General features: G+C 38.3%; 1 protein-coding gene across 5 annotated transcripts in view; it reads left to right on the top strand.

Annotated features, from left to right (window-relative positions):
- LRFN2 (leucine rich repeat and fibronectin type III domain containing 2) overlaps positions 1-18,880 on the top strand; it is a 225,064-nt gene that overhangs the window by 79,398 nt on the left and 126,786 nt on the right. The gene's annotated exons all lie outside the window — the stretch shown is intronic.

Genomic DNA, 18,880 nt, shown 5'->3' with positions numbered 1-18,880 from the left:
GCTAGAAAGGCCTTTGACTGGTGTGTGGTTCATGTTATTTTATGCTTTAACATGACATTTATAACTATTTCACTTTTAAACATGTTAGTGATTATTACAGGGTTAGTTGCTATTACAGGAAGCTCATCTCTCAGACATGGGAAAGGGGAATGAAGAGCTTCTGATGACTTAAGTCAAAATCTTCTGAAAGTGCAGAGCTTTGGGGGACTGTATGCTGCCACTGCAGTAAAATCTCAATATGCTTTTACTGCGTCTCCCATTAAGGACTCTGAGGAATATGAATAAATTGATAGTTGGCACTTTCCATGTGCATTGGGTTACTGTTACTATTTTTTAAGAGAAAAAAAAGGCACGGATTTTGTATTAAACTAGTCTACAATCACATGCAGTATCCACAGCAGAGCTGTTGATCAGGTTGCCCATTACAAGTTTTCTGTGCAGTGAGGCTTATACAATGGTGAGGTAGTACCAAAGTGTTGGAATGGAAACTAGATGCAAACCCAGAATCTGCAATTACAGCAGGGTCAGCTACTGGTAAGCCCACTAGAGAGCTTCATTTAGGCTTTTTATTTCAGCAAGACTATTACAAAAACAATATTCAAATAGCAAACATCAGCTGAAGTATAAGGCAATTTTTTCAGTTGCTTATATTCTTTAGCATAGTTGAAAAAGATAGTCACTACATTTCTTATCTTCCTGTTTATTGTTGCCAGATTTGTTTAATAGCTATTTGAGAAGGAAATGTATATACTGGAATCTGGAATTATCCAAAGAATGCAGACGTAGTTATATTTAGCTACCTATCTTGGGATACTAAAAATCTTCCAAGTATATATCCAGTGAAACCCAATATTCTTCATGTATTTCTGCTTATTACTGACAATTGTCAGACTGAATTTCTGTCAGACTGAGGAAATTCATCATATAAGAAATTCTACTGATACCAGTATTTTACTCCAATGTTGGATTAAAATCATATAACATATAACAACATTTGTGTATTTATTATGCCTCACCTAAGATTTATCTGGCCTCTTAATTTTTGGGGCTTCTTATTTCAGCTGAAGTTCTAGAGGGTGAAATTCATATCAGCTCATAGCTGACTTATTCCTTCAGAGTTTAGATGAAGAACCCAAGGATTTCACATCTCTCTGTACTTATTGTGCAGGTAAACATAACCTCAGGCTCTAGTAGAAATGGTCAACCTAGCAAAATCAGAAATCTCAGCTGGCCCAAAATTCCCTAGCACAGGTATTCATTGGGAAAAATACAAACTGCTCATAGATGGCTCATATAGGAGGGGAAAAAAAATAAAAAAAATACATTGATCACAGTGTGGTTTTTTTGTTTGTTTGTTTTGTTTGTTTGTTTGTTTGTTTTTGTATGGGACTGCCTTTAAGTCTACACTGACAAACAAAAAATAGAAAAATGCCAACAAACACAAGGAAGTTCTGCAGTGCAACTGTCATTTGGTCATTTCACATTTGGTATCATCTGGCTGAATCAAAACTTTTCCCTCATTCTGTAGACTGCTATCTGGTCTTAACTTGTCTTAACCTCAGTTACCCAAAAGATGCTTATAGACCTCCATGTCTGTTAGTTGAACTGATAATTGCTTTAATTACTCAAGCACATTCTGTCTCCCTTAACATTCAGTTGGGAATGCATGAAGATGCACTGCCCATTAAAAGCTGTTACAGTTAAGGTCTCACTCCCCTCATCATGCAGTCAGCAGCAGCATGTTAACATGTTTTTTCTTGTTGGGAAGGCTGTTAATGTGTAGTTACAGCAGCAGTGAAATGTGACAATAAATCAAAGACAATCATCATGATTAGCACATGTAGTCCACAAGAGAAGTAAGAAAATAGTAGTCATTAAATATAGATAGTTTACTCCCTATGCTGTCAATAAGCAGATGATTTATGAATGTCTGAGATCTTTCAGGTGATGATTCATTCATGATTTCATTTACTTTTCTGTATACATGAACTAGAATTGTAAAAGGAAGAGGTTTTGACTAATGTCATGAACATCTGATTTGCTTCCTGTACTCCCCCAGCTCAGGAAATAAACCTCAAGGGTGTGCAGCCAGTACAGAACTACTGGACATCCCTGAAAAGTGCTGTGAGAGCTCTTCTGGCTGCCTGTTTTGTTGGTGCAGCAGATGGTGGTCCAGTGATGGTAAATCAGCTATTGCCTTTAGTGCTAAACATGCAGTAAAGGCTGTCACCCAGTGCAATACCCTGTTTGTCCACAGCAGCCCGTGTCAATGATGTTACACTGTTCTGGTTCTGGAAAAGAAACTAGAAAAACTGCAGAGAGGTGCAGCCAGGGTGTGTGTATGGAACAGTTTTTGCACAAGAAATGATGGAATGATTGAATAGTCTTTTTACTCCACAGCCAGGAAGGGATTTACTCTAACTTGAAAAGATAAGGATATCTAAAGACTATGAATTATACTTTTGTTCCTTGTCTCTTCTAATACAAGTCTTAGAGGACAACAGGTGAAACTAGCAAGTGACAGGTCCAGAACAAATAAACATCTCAAGTTGGAATTGTGAAAATCTTAAAACCTTTTCCTCTAGGATGCAGAGATGCTAAATGTTTTCATTGATTTATAGATCAACTAGAGAAGTAAATGAAAGAAAGGCTTTTTTTTTTTTTTTTTTTTTTTTTTTTTTCATGTGCAAAGACAGTATCTCCAGCTAACAATGTTAGCTAGACCACAAGCAGCTAAGAAGCAGAGAAAGAGAGTATTCTGGGAATTTATCATTGTACTCTTGCTGTGCTTTTAAGTTTTGTTTTTTGTTTTTTTGTTTTTTTTTTTTTTTTCCTTATTGACTCCTAGTTCAGACAAGATCCTAGGCTGGATATAGCTCTGGAATGACATATTTCAGACATCTGATTTGACTCCGATATTCTGATTTCTATGAACCCCATGGCACAGCCTCATGCAGTATTTGGCTGAGCCCACAGCTGTATGTACCCTGTCTGTGTTTCAGCAGCGTGCAAAGAGGTGTTAATTACTCATTGCTTGCAAGTGTGGGCAGAAACAGTGATCTTCTGTCTGGACATTGAGACAGCTTCAATGCAGAATTCACTGAATTATTAGCACCACTGATTTGGTAGCAATGCTGATATAATCACAGTCTCTGGCTGGAGTAATTGAGACACCTTTTATAGTGCTTCACATCTTGTTAAGTGAAAATTGTTCCATCTCCATTTTGGGCTTCTTGACTGTTTCAGTGGTTGGTTGAATAGGTAGGAGTGCCAGCAGGTTGTTTGTGGAGTTCTGGTAGCTGGAGTAGGTAGGCTTTTACCTACTTCTTGGAAATAAAAGGATGAGTTGTGTTACAGATCTCTTTAAGATGAAGAGAGGAGAAAAAATATTTTGCATTTTCCCTTGAAGAACTGTTGACCTGAGAGGCTAGAAGTGATAACATGAAAATATAGATGAAGGGGGGCCTTAGTGTGGCCAGAAGGGAGGTCTCCTGGAAGGCTACAATTCCTAATAGCTGAGCTCCTACGTACAGGCCTCTATCCCTGTAACAAATTAGGAGGAAATGGTATGACAGGGCAAACTCCTCCAGGTATACAACTGAACAATTGACAGATATTTTAGCAATAGCCTGTGCTGTTTCAATATGTGATATGTACTGTGTATTTGTTCTCTGACTGACCTAAATTTTATATGGACTGATTAATTCATTGACACCTGCCTTTCATATCCAGAGGAGTTTTCTCTGAACCCCCAGATCTTCCTAAAATCTTGGTATAGTGTTTCATGTAAGATGCTTGTGGTTGATCCTTCTTGGTATAGACTTCTTAGACAGTAAGAAATAGAGGGAAAAATACAAGCCAAGCTAAAAAAGGACTGGTAAAAAGGCAACTGTTTTCAGGAGCTGGAGTTTGCTCATTTCTTGAGGCTGACACATATTGTTTTGTTAAATTCCTTTAGTTATGAGCTATAAACAGACTTCTCAAGATTCAGTACATAAGAATATCAGAAGACTGGCAAGTGTATATAAAAAGTAATGGAAGCACTGTATTAAACATGGTAGAAGTAATATACTGAAATGTCGTTATTTCAAATAATTCCATTGAATGCTTATGTCCTTAGGCTAAGATTTAAACAGTTTTTGGGTATTGTTGAGCTACTCTGAAAGCCTAAGGAAATTCTGAGTTATTTTATGAAGTAGCTGGTCCCCAGAAGGGGTTTATTTCATCAAAGTTCTCCAGCCTCTTCTGTGTGCTTTGAATACTAGTGAAATAAAGGAAGTTGAGTCAAAAGGCTGTGTGCTTGTACAGACATTGACCAGTGGATTTTCACCTGGAATATGAGAGTGACTGATTATACTGTTCCTTTTCTTGGGATCACCACATTAATTTCTAACATATTGTACTCTCCTCTCCTCTCCTCTCCTCTCCTCTCCTCTCCTCTCCTCTCCTCTCCTCTCCTCTCCTCTCCTCTCCTCTCCTCTCCTCTCCTCTCCTCTCCTCGCTCTCTCTTTTTATTATTGTGATTTTCTTAATGACCAGAAACTTTAGAGTTACACGATGTGGCAGGATAAATCCAAACAAGTTCCAAAAGAGAAAATTTCACTGATTCTTTTTCTACTGTGGCTATTTACAGAACTGTCAACATGTCCTAAGAAACATGAAGACTCAGATCTGTATTTAGACATTGCTCTATAGAATTATCAGATATGATTTTTTTTCTTTAATTATTTTTTTCTTTCCCTCTTGTGTTTGTCTGCTCAATTTTTCAAGAGGTAGCTTTAGGCTGAACATACAGAAAAGATTTCCTGACAGCAAGATTCATTAGGCTGTGGAGTAGGTCTCCCAAGGGAGCTGATGGAAACCGTCACTTGGGATTGTAAAAGTAGATAGAAAAAAAAAAAAAAAAGCTTTTAAAATGTACCATGTAACACATTTTTTCCTTTGTAGAGAGAGAGAGTGGAACTGGCTTGATAAGGCTATCTTTTTATATCTAGTTTCTATAGATATTTGCACAGAAACACGACCATTGCTAATTAACTGCTCATCTGTTTCATGTGCTTATGGCTTACCAGCTATAGTCAAATCCCATCTGTCACTTGAGGACAATTAAGTGGGCTGAGAAGCATCATTTTATGACTGCACCTGGCCATGAAGAGGTATTCCAGATGGACAGCACGGGAAGCAGGAGACACCTAGAAGAGAAAAGGGTTTTCAATAATTGCAAGTTGTTGTAAATCCATTCATGTAAGAATCCAAAAATTTGTTCTGGCGTTGAGCTAGTGGAAGGACATGAACTTCATATGTATTGTTTCTCTGTCAGTACAAGAGCTGTGCAATTTGCGTTCAACTAAGTTTTTTGTTTTGTTTTGTTTTTTTCCTATAGATTTGTATCAAGTTTGTCACTAGAAACAAGCAAAGAGATTTGGAAACTGCAACAGCTAACTGAAAGAAAACAAATGGTATGAAGGAGGTTAGAGAGGAGGAAGAGAGAATCTGTGTCCATATTATCAAATGAGGCCCAAAGCATCAGTTGGTAAAGGAATTAGTGGCACTAGAGCATATGTATATGATACTATGTTTTGGGTGTTTCTGGGTCCCAGTCCTGGGGCCACATCTGCATTATAAAATAATCAGGCTCACTTGTCCATGTTGCTTTCTTAGCTCTCATTTTGCTGCTTTATCATTCTGGCAGTTCTTGCTGTGTGCTGCCTATGGCTTAAATGCAAAGGCTCTTTAATTTTAGTCAGAAAATATGTGATGAATAATTAATTTTTTCCTGAAATACAGTGTTTTCTCAAAACTCTTCAAGCAGTGTCAGTGGCTCTTTAGAGGCCATTTCCAAGGCTTACAGCAGTATCCTCTGGTAATGAGGTAATGATATTGCCTCAATTATGTGCTGCAAGGGAAGATGAAGACTTAAACTGCCATTCAGCTTTAGAATTACTGCTGTAATTTTAAAAGTATCTTTCCTCCCTTTCTGTTTAAGCAAAATCATCCCATCCCATTTGTTAGGATGATGCCATCCGTGGCCAAGAAGAGTTTTCCTTGAAAAGACAGCTTCCTTCTGGGGGATGCTGTTATTGGCCTTGTTTTTTAACACCTGGATCCAGGTAGTTTAATTCATCCTAATTCTACTTATTGGCTGTTACACACCATGTCTGTACAGTATTCATGACTTGAAAGAAAAGCCACCAACTTTTGTGTTGATACTTCCCAGATAAATTTGCATATTTACAAACCTATAAGTATATGCATATATATGTGGAAGAAAAACTTGATTACTAGTATACAAAGAAAAGAACATCAACTTGTCCTTAAGGCAGAGGTCTCAAACACTTTCTTCTGGCGTGGCTACAAATTGCTGTGAGCTCTGGGGTGCAGCCTGTCTGTGGTGCTAAGGCAAGGAGCATCTATATAGCTCAGTGGTGTATGTAGCCTGTTCCCCCTGTATCTGTGAGGAAAACGACAGTTGTCTGTTTTCTCTGTTCCTCCTTGCACAGTCTCATATAGGGAAAAAGTTTCAAACAAATTCCCCTCTACTTTGTAGATGCTTATAAGGTGCTTGTGAGGGAACAATAGGAAATACTAAGTCTTGTTAACCCAAAGCAATCAAAAATCTTCAGTCAAACCTCTGAACATCAAAAGAGTTAAGTTTATATACAGTAATCTTCCCTTTGCAGAGATGTGTATTTTTAGGTTCCTTTCTGTTCCAATTTCTGAACTATTGTGGGTCATGTTTAAAAATATTTTTCCTTTATTGCTGAGATATGATGGAAATCTTAACTAAGGAGGAGTGGAGAAGAGAAGAAAAAAAGAAGAGTAAAAATTATGACTTAAGGAGCTGGCAACTTAATAAATAAATGAATAAATCCTATTTTGAATCTCACAGCAAAAGCAGAAGTTAGCAACCTGAATCAATGTTTTCTGTTAATATTCCCTGTTCAGCTGTACTATGGCTATTTTAGAAACTGACTTGTCTAACCCTGCTGACCAAAGCAAGAAAGGCAAAATAAAAGCCAGCAACACAGAAGGTGGAGAAAGATTTATTATTATTATTATTATTATTATTATTCATAATGCTTTCATTCTTCTCTCTGTGAGACAGGATTGCTGTAAGAAATGTGAGAATATTCTAGACAGGCTTAATTAATTTGGTCTGTTCTTTTAAAAGACTTAACTAAACAAATTATCAACCAGAAAAGTCATTCAAAATTAAAACACAGATACTTACATCTGCTCCTTTTAACTAATACATTACTTCTGTTTTAGAATTCTTATGAATACCAGTTCTTGGATTTTTGTGAAGGTTCAAAGCCTGTAAAAGCTCCCGAGAGTCCCTGTTAAAATGCTTAGTTGTTTAAGTCTTATCATATATATCCTCATAAACTGCTGATACCTCATGAAGAATTTGGAAATGAGACTTTTCTATGGCCACAAAGTAAACTTTTTTCTTCCCATCTTCCTCCCAAATTTTAATCAAGCTGTGAGGTCTTTCATAACCCAGAACGAGAGATGATGAGTCATACATATTAAATATATATATGTATATTAAAAATTCTGGTCTCCCTCTAACAGATTCTACAAAGACGAAAATCACTCTTTGATGCCTCTATCTGGTATAAGTATAACCAACAGTCTGAAATATAGTAATAACAGGGAAGAATATTCAGGCACATTTTGGCGCACTAGACAGCCAGTTTCAAATGACTGTGATTATGTTTTTCTTCCCCCTTCCTTTTCTCACCAACATGACAGCTAGCACATTTCCTTCAAAAATAAAATAAAATAAAATAAAACTTTGAGCCTGTCGGAGATAATCATTTAAGGTCATTCTTTTCAAATGTGTTCAGCATACTGAATGCAGATGGGGTGCTAAGCTCTTTCATTTCTGTCTGTTTGTCCTACAATAAGTCTTCTGAGTACAGAAGAACTTTGAAAATTCATCTTCTATGTAAATGCCTCAGGTCTGTGATAGCTGGCTCTTAAGAACTTTTTAAGTTATTTTAGAAAGAGCACCTTGGTTGTGGGATTTTTCCTGGCATTCTTACTGTTGGCCAAATTGTGTTCCCGCTGAAATCAATGAAAATATTTCTAACTTAAGTCAATATTATCTGTTATGCATGTGAGACAATTTGCATGTTTGGTCATACTTGCTATTCTTAGTGCTTGTTCATAGGTATATCTTTAGGAATAACCTTCATCTGAGATTACAAAAACCAAAGCTGTGTCTCAGCATGGGTCTAAGCTCTTTTCTTGTTTACTCTAGATGGACTAGGCATGTGTAGTTCCAAGCAAGTTACAACAATCTGCCAACAGGAATACTAATACTATCGCTCTACTATCGCTCTACTATCACTATCTACTAATACTTATTGCTCTCTACAGGTACCTTAAAGGAGATTGTAGTGAGGTGGGGGGTTGGTCTGTTCTCTCAGGTGCCTGGTGACAGGATGAGGGGGAATGGGCTAAAGTTGTGCCAGGAGAGTTTTAGGTTGGATGTTAGGAAGAACTTCTTTACGAAAAGGGTTGTTAGGCATTGGAACAGGCTGCCCAGGGAAGTCGTGGAGTCACCATCCCTGGAGGTCTTTAAAAGATGTTCAGATGTAGAGCTTAGGGATATAGTTTAGTGGAGGACTTGTTAGTGTTAGGTCAGAGGATGGACTCGATGATCTTGAGGTCTCTTCCAACCTAGAAATTCTGTGATTCTGTGTGACTCTGTAATCGTGGCTTTTCCCTAAAGCTACAGCAGAAGTGTGTGGGGTTATATTCCTGTATTACGGCTTTCTACAAATTATCCTTCAGGATTAGTGAGAAGAAACACTTTCAGGTTGTGGTTCAGCTCAGCTGAAGTAGGTGAAGCACCTTCTAAGGTAGATATTTGTAAGAAGCCTGATGATTTGTCCTAGAACTGCCTAGGTCTTTCTGTTAAACCACAAAGGTCACCAGATGATTAGCTCATATGTGAATAAGCTATATTATGGACCTCAGTGATGATGTCCAAACCACCACGAGACTCAGCTGTCTTTATGGATGGAAAACATAGTTATTCGGTATGCAAAAGTTCATCTTTATCTTAAGTTTGCATCCTTACCTTGCCTTTGCCCCTCTTGCTTCACTTGCATAAAAGTTTAATGTTAATTGCTTCTCAAACCTTTACTTGTAGTTCAGATGCTCTATAGCTGTCTAGTGAGGCCATTTCCCCTTAAAAATTTCTTGCTTTTTTTCACTGTGAGACAATTTGTCCCTAGCACAATTTCAGTAACACGGACAAAGAAATGGAACAGTGACTGACTCGCCCTCAAAGACATAGTGTATTTGATATTGCAGCCATCTGTGGTATGATGCTACCCTTCTTTATTTGATCATGTTCCCTGGTTCCCTGAGCTCTATAAATGCTAATTTAGAGAATCCTTTGCTTAACTTTTTTTTTTTTTTTTTTTTTGGTAAGCTTTTCTGTTGTTGGTACCACTGTTATTCCCACAGACAATGAGCAGAAGGAAATATTTGGTCTTTTTTTTTTTTTTTTTTTAATGAAAAAATCTTATTTCTAACAGATGAACCTAAGACAAAAGAGACCAGATCCTTGCATATACATGTTTTTGTTTCTGTTGTTATAAACTGAATACATTTTTCCTTTGACTTATCACAACACAATATAAATCTGTGTGGTTTTCTTCCCACCTCTCCCACCTCCTATTTTCTCAGAGCATATGCTGAGGATGCCACCCATAGCAGAGGATTAGTGTGAAGCATCTGTTGCAAATTATCCAACTGAGATTGATTGATTGATGTTTTCATTTTATGCAATAAACTTGCTTGGTTAGGATTTCAACTTAGACCTCAAACTTCAATAATGATGCATTCCAAGACTTATAAGTTACCGAGCTCCTAAAACTCAATAAACCCAGCCTTTGTAATTAAGTGATACTTAGTCACTGGTTAACCTTACGCCATCCTAATAAACCTTCAGAATTTAGTAGGTAGACACACAAAAAGCTCTCCCAACATGGTGCTAGTGGAATAGGCTTCCAGGGGTAGCTGCCACATAACCTGAATTTTGGAGCACTCCTATACTCAAAGATGACTTGTTCTGCTGCTCCTTGTGCTTCTGAGGTTTTCAGTGATCGTTCCAGGATTGTTTAAATATGATTTACAGCCAAGCAGTAAACCAAGCTATCACTAAACATTCTCAAATTACGGTGCAAAGCAATCTTCTAAACTGTACTGCAAATGTAATCACTTTCACTTATGAGTCCTGATTTATTGTTTCTGAAAGACACCCTGTATCTGTTTTAGTGTGTTTTACTCAACTTATTTTGTTGTGGCAACAACTGTGATGTACCTAGTTGTTGTTTTTGTTGTTGTTTGTTTGCTTGTTTCTCTGTAACTCAGTATTTCCTACCATTAGAAGTGAATCTCATTCAGTTCAACAAAGTTGATAATTTAAGAGACAGCAGAGAAATCCAACATACCTTTTGGTGGAAGGGAAAAATGGTCTTTGTAAGCCATCCAAGTGAAATGGTTGGAGGTTTCCTCAATCCAATTGGAACATGAAATATCTGATCGAGATGCTTTCAGAGTTCAAAACTGGTTTAATACTGGAAATCTAAAATATGTATAGTTTAGTTTTATTGTTTATTTTTTATTTATTTTAAGATAGATGTTTTGATAGCTCTTTCTCTCTTAATTTGCTAATGATACATTGTTTTAGTTTGGTAAGTCATTCAACAGATTGTATTTGTTTCATAAATGAACAGAAAAAGGACTACAGGCTAGGAGGACAGATAAAATGTTCTCACTCTTACCATAAGCGTCATTCAGGTGAGCCTAAACCTTCAATTATGACTTAACAATGGTTCGATAAATATTTCCTTTCCCTGAGTCCCAGCAGGTATCCTAGTTGCTGACAGCAATTCCTGAATCTCACTAGAGCAGATAATTTTAGCTAAAGTGTATATTGTCCCCTCATCTTGTGTTCAGAAGGTAAGGAGGTGATAAGTGTTTTCTGAGGTGTTTCTGTTACAGAGATTTCCTTGAGGTTGTAAACACTGATTATAGAAGCAAGTCAGAGTCCAGGGAAAAGGATTTTTCTGCTAGATAAACCTCTATGGTGTGCCTTTACTGCAGGTCAAAAATTGTTCTGTCAGAAAGAAGAAACTGTCTTAACTTGCAAGGAGGTTATCAGAGCCAAGGGCCAGGGCAGTGTTTTTAGTAGTGGGCTAAAAGTTGTTTCATCCTGCAGAGTAAGTTCTGTGGTTTCAGACTGCTACCTGCCAATTCCATGTGGAAAGGAAGGATAACCAGCTTAGGATGTTCAGTTAAGATGTAACAGCCCACACTCAAATATGGTTTTCATATGTGACAACCCTTGGGTTACCTGTTAGTTCACACTCATATTCTATTTTCTGTGATTTTTGAGCAGAATAAGTATTGGTATCTCCTACTCTGCTTTATGACTAACTTCTCCCTAAAGGAAAAAAACAACAACAACAACAACAACAAACCTTTCCAGCTAGATCCTCATCAGGTATTTAGAGGAAATTTAGCTCATCTGGATTGCATACAGAGTTTTCAGCTGTCCATGTACCATGTGAGATTTTAGAGAAAAAAGCTTTTGTGTAATTTGTTTGAAGTGGCCCTTGCCGTTTCTAAAAATATTAATAATAAAGAAGAAGAAGAACGACAATAATGACATGTTTGTGAAGAGAATTAAATGAACTTTTTTTTTTTTTTTTTTTTGTGGGAGGTGGAACATGTCAGATTACTTTAGTGCTATTTCCTCCACCTATCTCCTTCTCTCTTCTCTTCTCTTCTCTTCTCTTCTCTTCTCTTCTCTTCTCTTCTCTTCTCTTCTCTTCTCTTCTCTTCTCTTCTCTTCTCTTCTCTTCTCTTCTCTTCTCTTCTCTTCTCTTCTCTTCTCTTCTCTTCTCTTCTCTTCTCTTCTCTTCTCTTCTCTTCTCTTCTCTTCTCTCTCTTATTTTTTTTTCCTGTTTTCTTTTGTTTTTCCTCATTTTACTGGAATCTCTCTTCCCTAAAAATGCTTTCGGCTTAAAAATCTCATTCCACATGTGAAATGCTTTAGGGAAAAAAAAATTAACAGAGGGGAAGTTAAAATATCAAAACCAGGAACCTATCATCTAGTTGGTTGTAGCTCTGCATTTACACTATAAGTGTTAGAATGTTATTTCCATATCACTATAGCAAAAATTGATCTTTTTTTTTTTTTTTTTTTTTCCCCCAGACCTAAAAATGAAGCTAATGCTATCAGGAGTTCCAGATTTTATAAATTTGGAGTCTAAATTTCTCTTGTAGAAGAGCACTGTAGGTCAGACCTGAAAAGATATGTCCTTACATAAGACAAATGTTTACTTGCGAGTCATAACCATATCAATTTGGCTTTCTGCTGCAGTGCAGTACTAGCTGGAACAAACAAGAGTTTTTGTTGCATAAACTTTTTTTTCACCATGAACCATAAGGATTTATTTTTGATACCCTCATGTGTCTTGTTTCTCTAATATCTAAAACATTTTCCACACTTCTCTGAGTTTGTTTAGCCCAGTCACTAATAGACATCATGGAATTCTTGGCTCATCTCTCTTGCCTGATGAGCAGAGGGAAATGGATGAGAAAATAAGTTAGAATCATTTTTTTTCTGAGTGCTACAAAACACACAATTTACCCTAATTAGCTGGAAGGTGTTTGCAGGATTGAAGGTGTCATATTGGGGGTAATTAATTTTGGCTGCCTAGAGCCTCTCTGGAGGGAGGAAGAAAAAAACAAAACACCAACACTTAAAAATGTTTCTTGCTCTGATCTTGTCTTGGAAAACCATTTTGCTATTAACTAAAGTAAATGCTGCACAAAATTTCAGTGATTAGGGCTTTTATTGTTATTTGACAGATGGATGTGCTTGTTTTTAATGGTCCTGTTTTGCCTTGATTATCTGCGTCGTGTCACTTGTGGCTGAGCGTGATGAAGCAAGTGAATACGTTGGCATGTTTCAATGTGAACTACCTGTCTGTATGAATATACTTAGAAACAATAACATTGCAACCAGAGTTAGTTTTTTTTTTTTCTCTTTCTGGGCCCTGTGAACTCACTGTTTTCTGCAGAGTCACCATCCTAGGAAGACAGGACCTCCTTGCTCCTAGTATCCTCCTAGGGACAAGTGGTATGAGGTCCTACAGGGGTCAACTGTCAGCCAGCCTCCTGTGATGAATATGTCCCTTCTACTTGTCACAGCCACCTACTCAGCTAAAAGCTAGAGATTTTTTTTTTTTTTTTTTGTGTGTGTGTATGGTGTTGTTTGTTCGTTTGTATCTTGCAAAGAACTGACAGCAACACTGGATTCCTAGACATGGTTTCTCTCTTGGAAACACGGCACCTCTTTATGTTCATGTACTATACTTTGTGTTGTGGGTTGCTGTGTTGGCTATCAGGAAATCAGTGCTGGCTTTTGGCATAAGTAAAGCTGGTGCTTTCCAGAGAAGCCAGTGAATGAGGGGCAACAAAGCAGTTTGTGACTCTTCATGATGTTTTACCTGTGTTTAGGAGGCTGGAAAACTGAACCTGAGAGAGTGGCTTTGGAGAAGAGGTAGTGGCTGCGCAGCTGCCATCCTTGTCCCTGGCAGAGAGCAATTTTGATGCTCTAGAGCTCTCCTTTATTTCTGTGCCTTATCTTGTTTATTTCCATAGCTGGAGTTATGTATCCTTGTTACAGACCTAACTTTTCATCCCCAGGGAAGCAAAATTCTCCCTGCATTCCTCTAAAGCCCTGAGGTAGCCTCATCTGTCACTGTATGTCTGGTTTACTCTACCCAGCTTATATAGCCATGCTGTTTCTGAGTTATGGGTGCAGTGGAGCAAATCACTTGCTCTCCTGCATCCTCACACAGAAAACTGCACAGCAGCACAGGAGCTCCATGTTATGTGGGAGAGACGTGGGTTTTGTACATACTTCACAAATGCTGCCCATCCCATGCACAGTGCAGCTTGCACATCCAGAGAGTACAAAGGAGGACTCCACACTGAGTGCAGGAAGAGACACAAGTGGCTACATGACAAAACTTCCCCTCTGCAGGAGCAAGCACAGCATGTCTGAACATCAAGGAGGGAGCAATGTTAGCAGGAAGGACCCAGGGGCCCTGCACAGGTGGGTTTTGGAGCACTGTGGGAACCCCTCCAACCCAGAGCAGAGCAGCTGCTTGACAGCATCCAAGCAGCACTGGACTGAACAAAAGGGACTGTCTCATGGAAACCTTGGGGTGAAATTGGCCAGCAATTAGTGCTGAATGTTTTGGCACTCAGTAGGGAGCTGTTACTGATGTGCTACTGGTTTCAGGCCACTCCCTGAGGAGCAGTTGATGGCTCAGTAGCCCCTCTCACCACATTAGCACCCGGGCAATGCAGGGCCACAGCTGCTGAGTTGGCTGGGCCTGGCTGCCTGCCATGCACCTGCAGGCTGGGCTCTGGGTGTGAGGGATCAACTCCAGATTGTGTTTTTCCTTCTTGTTTTGGAACCTGTTGATGTTGCATCCTGCTGTGCTTCCAACCAGTAGCCCTGCTGTTGTGCTTCTGTGGGGCCTGTCAGAGAACCTCCTCAAAACACTTCCATGTGGTTGTCTCAGGACAAATTGTCTTTCACTTTCAAATGCTGCAAGCATGTCTGAAATAAGCTGTACAGTGAATGATTGTCACCATTAGCTAAAGGAGTGGGCTGTGCTGAGTCCCAAATGAGCACGTGTCTAGATTGTGCAGTCTATCAACACACGGGGTAGACTGGCATTCCTCCAGACAGCTCAGTGTGGGGGTCAGAGATCAAATGGCTCTCCTTAGGCAGACTCTGAAGTAAGCTCAAAGTCAATTGGACCCCTTTAGGGTATTCCTTCAATAAGGATTCCAGTACCCAACTTTTATTTAGTTAGTTAGATTTTTTTTTTTTTTTTTCTTCAAAGCTCCATGGTTAGTGTTTGTGGAATATTATTTATTTTTCCACTGCTGGCAAGAAAACTAGAGTGAATTAGAGACTTAAGTTCTAAAAGCATAATAGAATGCTTCACTTTGAGTTACTGCAGTTGTGTCTGTGTACGTAGAGGCCTATGCAGTTGCGCTATCTAACGTAGATGTGACCACAAACATTACTGGAGTTATTTTTCTGAAGGATATGTAAGTAGCCTGGAGCAATAAATTTACCTTTTATTCAGATTTTATTCCTGAGTTCATGTCTGTTGCACACAACCAATGCCATAGTTTTAAATGTCATGTATACAATTGTACAGTGTTTCTATGCATGAAAAAAAGTTAGGGATATGCTAATGTTAGTAAGTACTGAACTAGGCATCGGCTGCTAGAAACCACCTGACTTTGAGAAAACTGGAAAATAGAAAGGGACAGAGAAGAAAATTCCAACCTTCTGTTTAGTGTAGTCTTAACATCAATCACACCTCCTGTTGTTTATCAATTAAACAGTAAGGTGATAGTATTCACTTCTGGCTTCCTCTACAGCAACACCATGTTCTTTTCAGTAGTGCCCAGTGACAGGACAGGAGTCAACAGCACAAACTGAAACACAGTAGTTGCCATTTAAACATCAGGAGAGATATTTATTTTATATTCATATATATATATATTTTTTTTTTTTTACTGTAAAGATGACCAAGCACTGGTGAGAGCTTTAAAGGTTAAATAGCATGTGGAACCTTTTGAGGAAACTATCTTCATGGAAGTTTTTTTCTTATTAGAAGAGCAACCTCTCTGTCAGGCACAGAAGTTGACTAATGCTAGTAGGAAAAATGGGAAACAGCTTTCACAAAGCTCCACATAGCATTTCAGATCAGTTTCAAAAAGGCGCTCCAGAGCTGCCTTCTGGAAAGGGTTGTTTCAGAAGGTCTTGACTCATGAGCTATCACTGCCATCAGCAAGAGAGGTTGGCAGGCTTAATGTTTAGATTGAAGAGGATTTTCCTGGGTTTGATTTCTCTTGTCAAGAAGCATATGGTGGAAAAAGCACTAAAATGCCTGACATGTTCTGCAAAGAACTCTGATGGTAACCCCTGTCCTCTTTCCTTGTGGTCTTTGTAGTGCCTCTTGTGGTTTTGTCCATGATTATCTGTGCCTGAATATAGGCCTAATATAGCTTAATCCGGAGCTACAATCCCACCTGCTCTTTTTGCTCTATTCTCCGAGTATTTGTAATGCACATCTCACCCACACTGCAAAAACACTCTGGTCTTCCCTGTTGCAGCAGCTGCTGTTATATCTTCCATTAGGTCAGTAATTCTTGAAACTAAATCTTCTTCCCTAGATATTTCTTCTTGTCTCCTTTTGGTCGCTGTGATTCTAACCCTAAACTTGGTCTGTACCACTTAGTCTAAACCTCAAGTATCCCATGATATCTGCCATCTCTTGTAATAATCTAATTTCAGCAACTGAAAGTTAAAATAAAAAATAAAAAGGGACTTTTGTCATTTAATAACTTTTCTACTTCCTGTTTGCTCAGATTAATATGTGACTAAGATCTGTTTAAAAAAATGTGAATACATTTATAAACAAAGAGTAATTATTCTGGGAGAGGAAGGACAGAGTAGGAATGTGCTCAAAATAAGATAAAAATGACATACCTCAGAACTGAATTAATAAAATTCTAACCACCCCCAATTTATGTGAAAACAGTGCATGTACTGGCTTCTTAATAACTGAAGTTCTCACTTTCTTGTCAAGTGTTAACTCAGGGTACTTTGACTGACATCAAGTGAGAGAAGCTTAATATCTGATTAATCTATTAAGCACTTTATTCTCGCTTATTGGAACGATGGTCTCTTTGACCATCTAAGATGACTGATGATCTAAAATCTAGCCCTTTACTACAGAATATAGTTGTTTTACAGAAGTGGTGAAATATAACCCAGTTGCAGAAGCAGAATTAAAGAAAATATGTCTAATTCAGGGAAGGAAAGGGCATCTGTTTGCAATTCAGTTTGAGCATTTAGCTTTGAGTCAGTGCACATTTCATGAGGATGTGAAGCTGTACCTTACTAGCAGAAGTATCCTGGTGTACGTGTTAAAGTACCTTATTAAGCCCTAGTGATTTGATCATTCTGTAAGAGACATCAATTCTCCACCCTCTCCCCATGAAGAGGAAAATGTAAGGCATAATTTCTCCTATCCTGAAGTAATTAGAGATGCTATCAGTGGAGATTGGTGGTGGTGGTTGTCGTCAGGGGAATTCAGTACCTGGAAAGAAATTCTTGTAACTTTGAGTCCAACATAACCTTCAGCTTTATTTATTTATTTTTAATGCAGGAGATGCACAAGCATGCCAGAGGTGAGGGATAATTGTATTTCTCTCCCCTTCTCAGGTGATTAATTGTATGCAGGTCAGTTAGTCACAAAGTCTGCATTTGCACAAGGCTGTTCTCTTGTAACTGTTTTCAAAAGATCCATAAATCCACAGACTTTTCCTTCTGACATTCAGATCTAGCTGACTGTTCTGCCTTTACAGATCCAACCAGCTTTACCCAGCTTCTGCTTACAGAAGTCTGTAAATCAACGAGTAAGGCAAACTCTAAAAAGGAGAACATGATTTCTCCCATCCCCCAGCTATCTACTCCCTCCCTCCCTGCTGGGGCACTCAGTACAAATTTTATTGGAAATTGCTCCTGGCAGTATGTGCCACTTATTTTCCTTTAATCCTGTTTTCATCTCACCTCATAATGATTTCAGGAATGTTTTTAGTTTCTGAAGCCAAGGAAGCAGTTTCTTCTAGGCAGCAATTGCATTTGCTGTTAAATAAAAAGAAATGCGTTCTTCTGGCTAAGCTCTATAAAGACGACTGTACAATCTGTACTGTACACTTGGAAATTGCCTCAATGAGACATACCATATGGTGCATGTGGTGTCCCCTTACCTCAAGTGTTTCCTTAGTCAGGCTGGCATGGTTGATAATGAGTTCATTTTTGAATGATGACAAATATGTGTAATAATGTGATGGTGGGTGGGTATGGAGGAGGGGGGGGGTTGTACATGCAAGAACAATAAGAAGAGGTGTTAGTTTTCCTTATCTCAGCTAGTTCTCTCATCAGGTTTAGGTATATAAAAATAAGGAACTTCATTAGGAGATGAGAGTTAATTGTAGGGTTAAGTTTAACATGGTTCTATGACAGGAAAAAAAAGAAAAAATTAACTGTTTTTTTATCTCTTCTTCCCTCTCGTATAGCCAATTAATATGATGGAAACAGACATAATAGGGTGGTGAAATGCAATGATGAGCTGCCTTTTACCAGTTAAAAAGATAACAGGAGGTCTAGTATCATTGGAAAATGATCCTGCATATTATATTCTTTTTCCTCTTGGAAGCTATCTTAGAGTAAAACTAAAGCAATGTGATTTAAAAGAGGTCAAAATTTAAAATTCCAGGTACCTGTGTGCTCCTGAAAACCAGAGGTAGAGCGGGAAACTCAAACCAACACTGCTTTTAGGCAAAATGGTTTCAGTATGTTGGAGTGCCTGCCTGATCTATCCCAAGCAGAAATAGCTAGTTATGTGAAATTGGTGACTTGTATGGGCAAGCCAACACAAAACACCATTCTAGAATGCTGGCTACCAGATCTACTGCTAATGGTGTTTATTCTGGTATAAGATATGTTTTCTGAAATAAATAAGTAGTAGAAGACCTAAGCAGAGGGAAGCTTGAGTTGTTGATGGCATTTGCCATCCCTCTAAACTAAAAGGTATGAAGTGTTAATGCTCCGCAAACATTTTGATATTGCTCTAGATTTTCTTCTCATAACGAAAATAGTACTGTAATCTATACCTGTAACAATACATAGCTCTATAGGCAGTCCTTCTGGGCTATATTATACTTTCTGGTTTCCTTGGTGGAC

The sequence above is a fragment of the Anas platyrhynchos genome, chromosome 3 (assembly GCF_047663525.1).
Source record: "Anas platyrhynchos isolate ZD024472 breed Pekin duck chromosome 3, IASCAAS_PekinDuck_T2T, whole genome shotgun sequence".
NCBI lineage: Eukaryota > Metazoa > Chordata > Aves > Anseriformes > Anatidae > Anas > Anas platyrhynchos.
The sequence above is the reverse complement of the archived record's forward strand: the minus strand, read 5'-3'. Positions and strand labels throughout refer to the sequence as shown.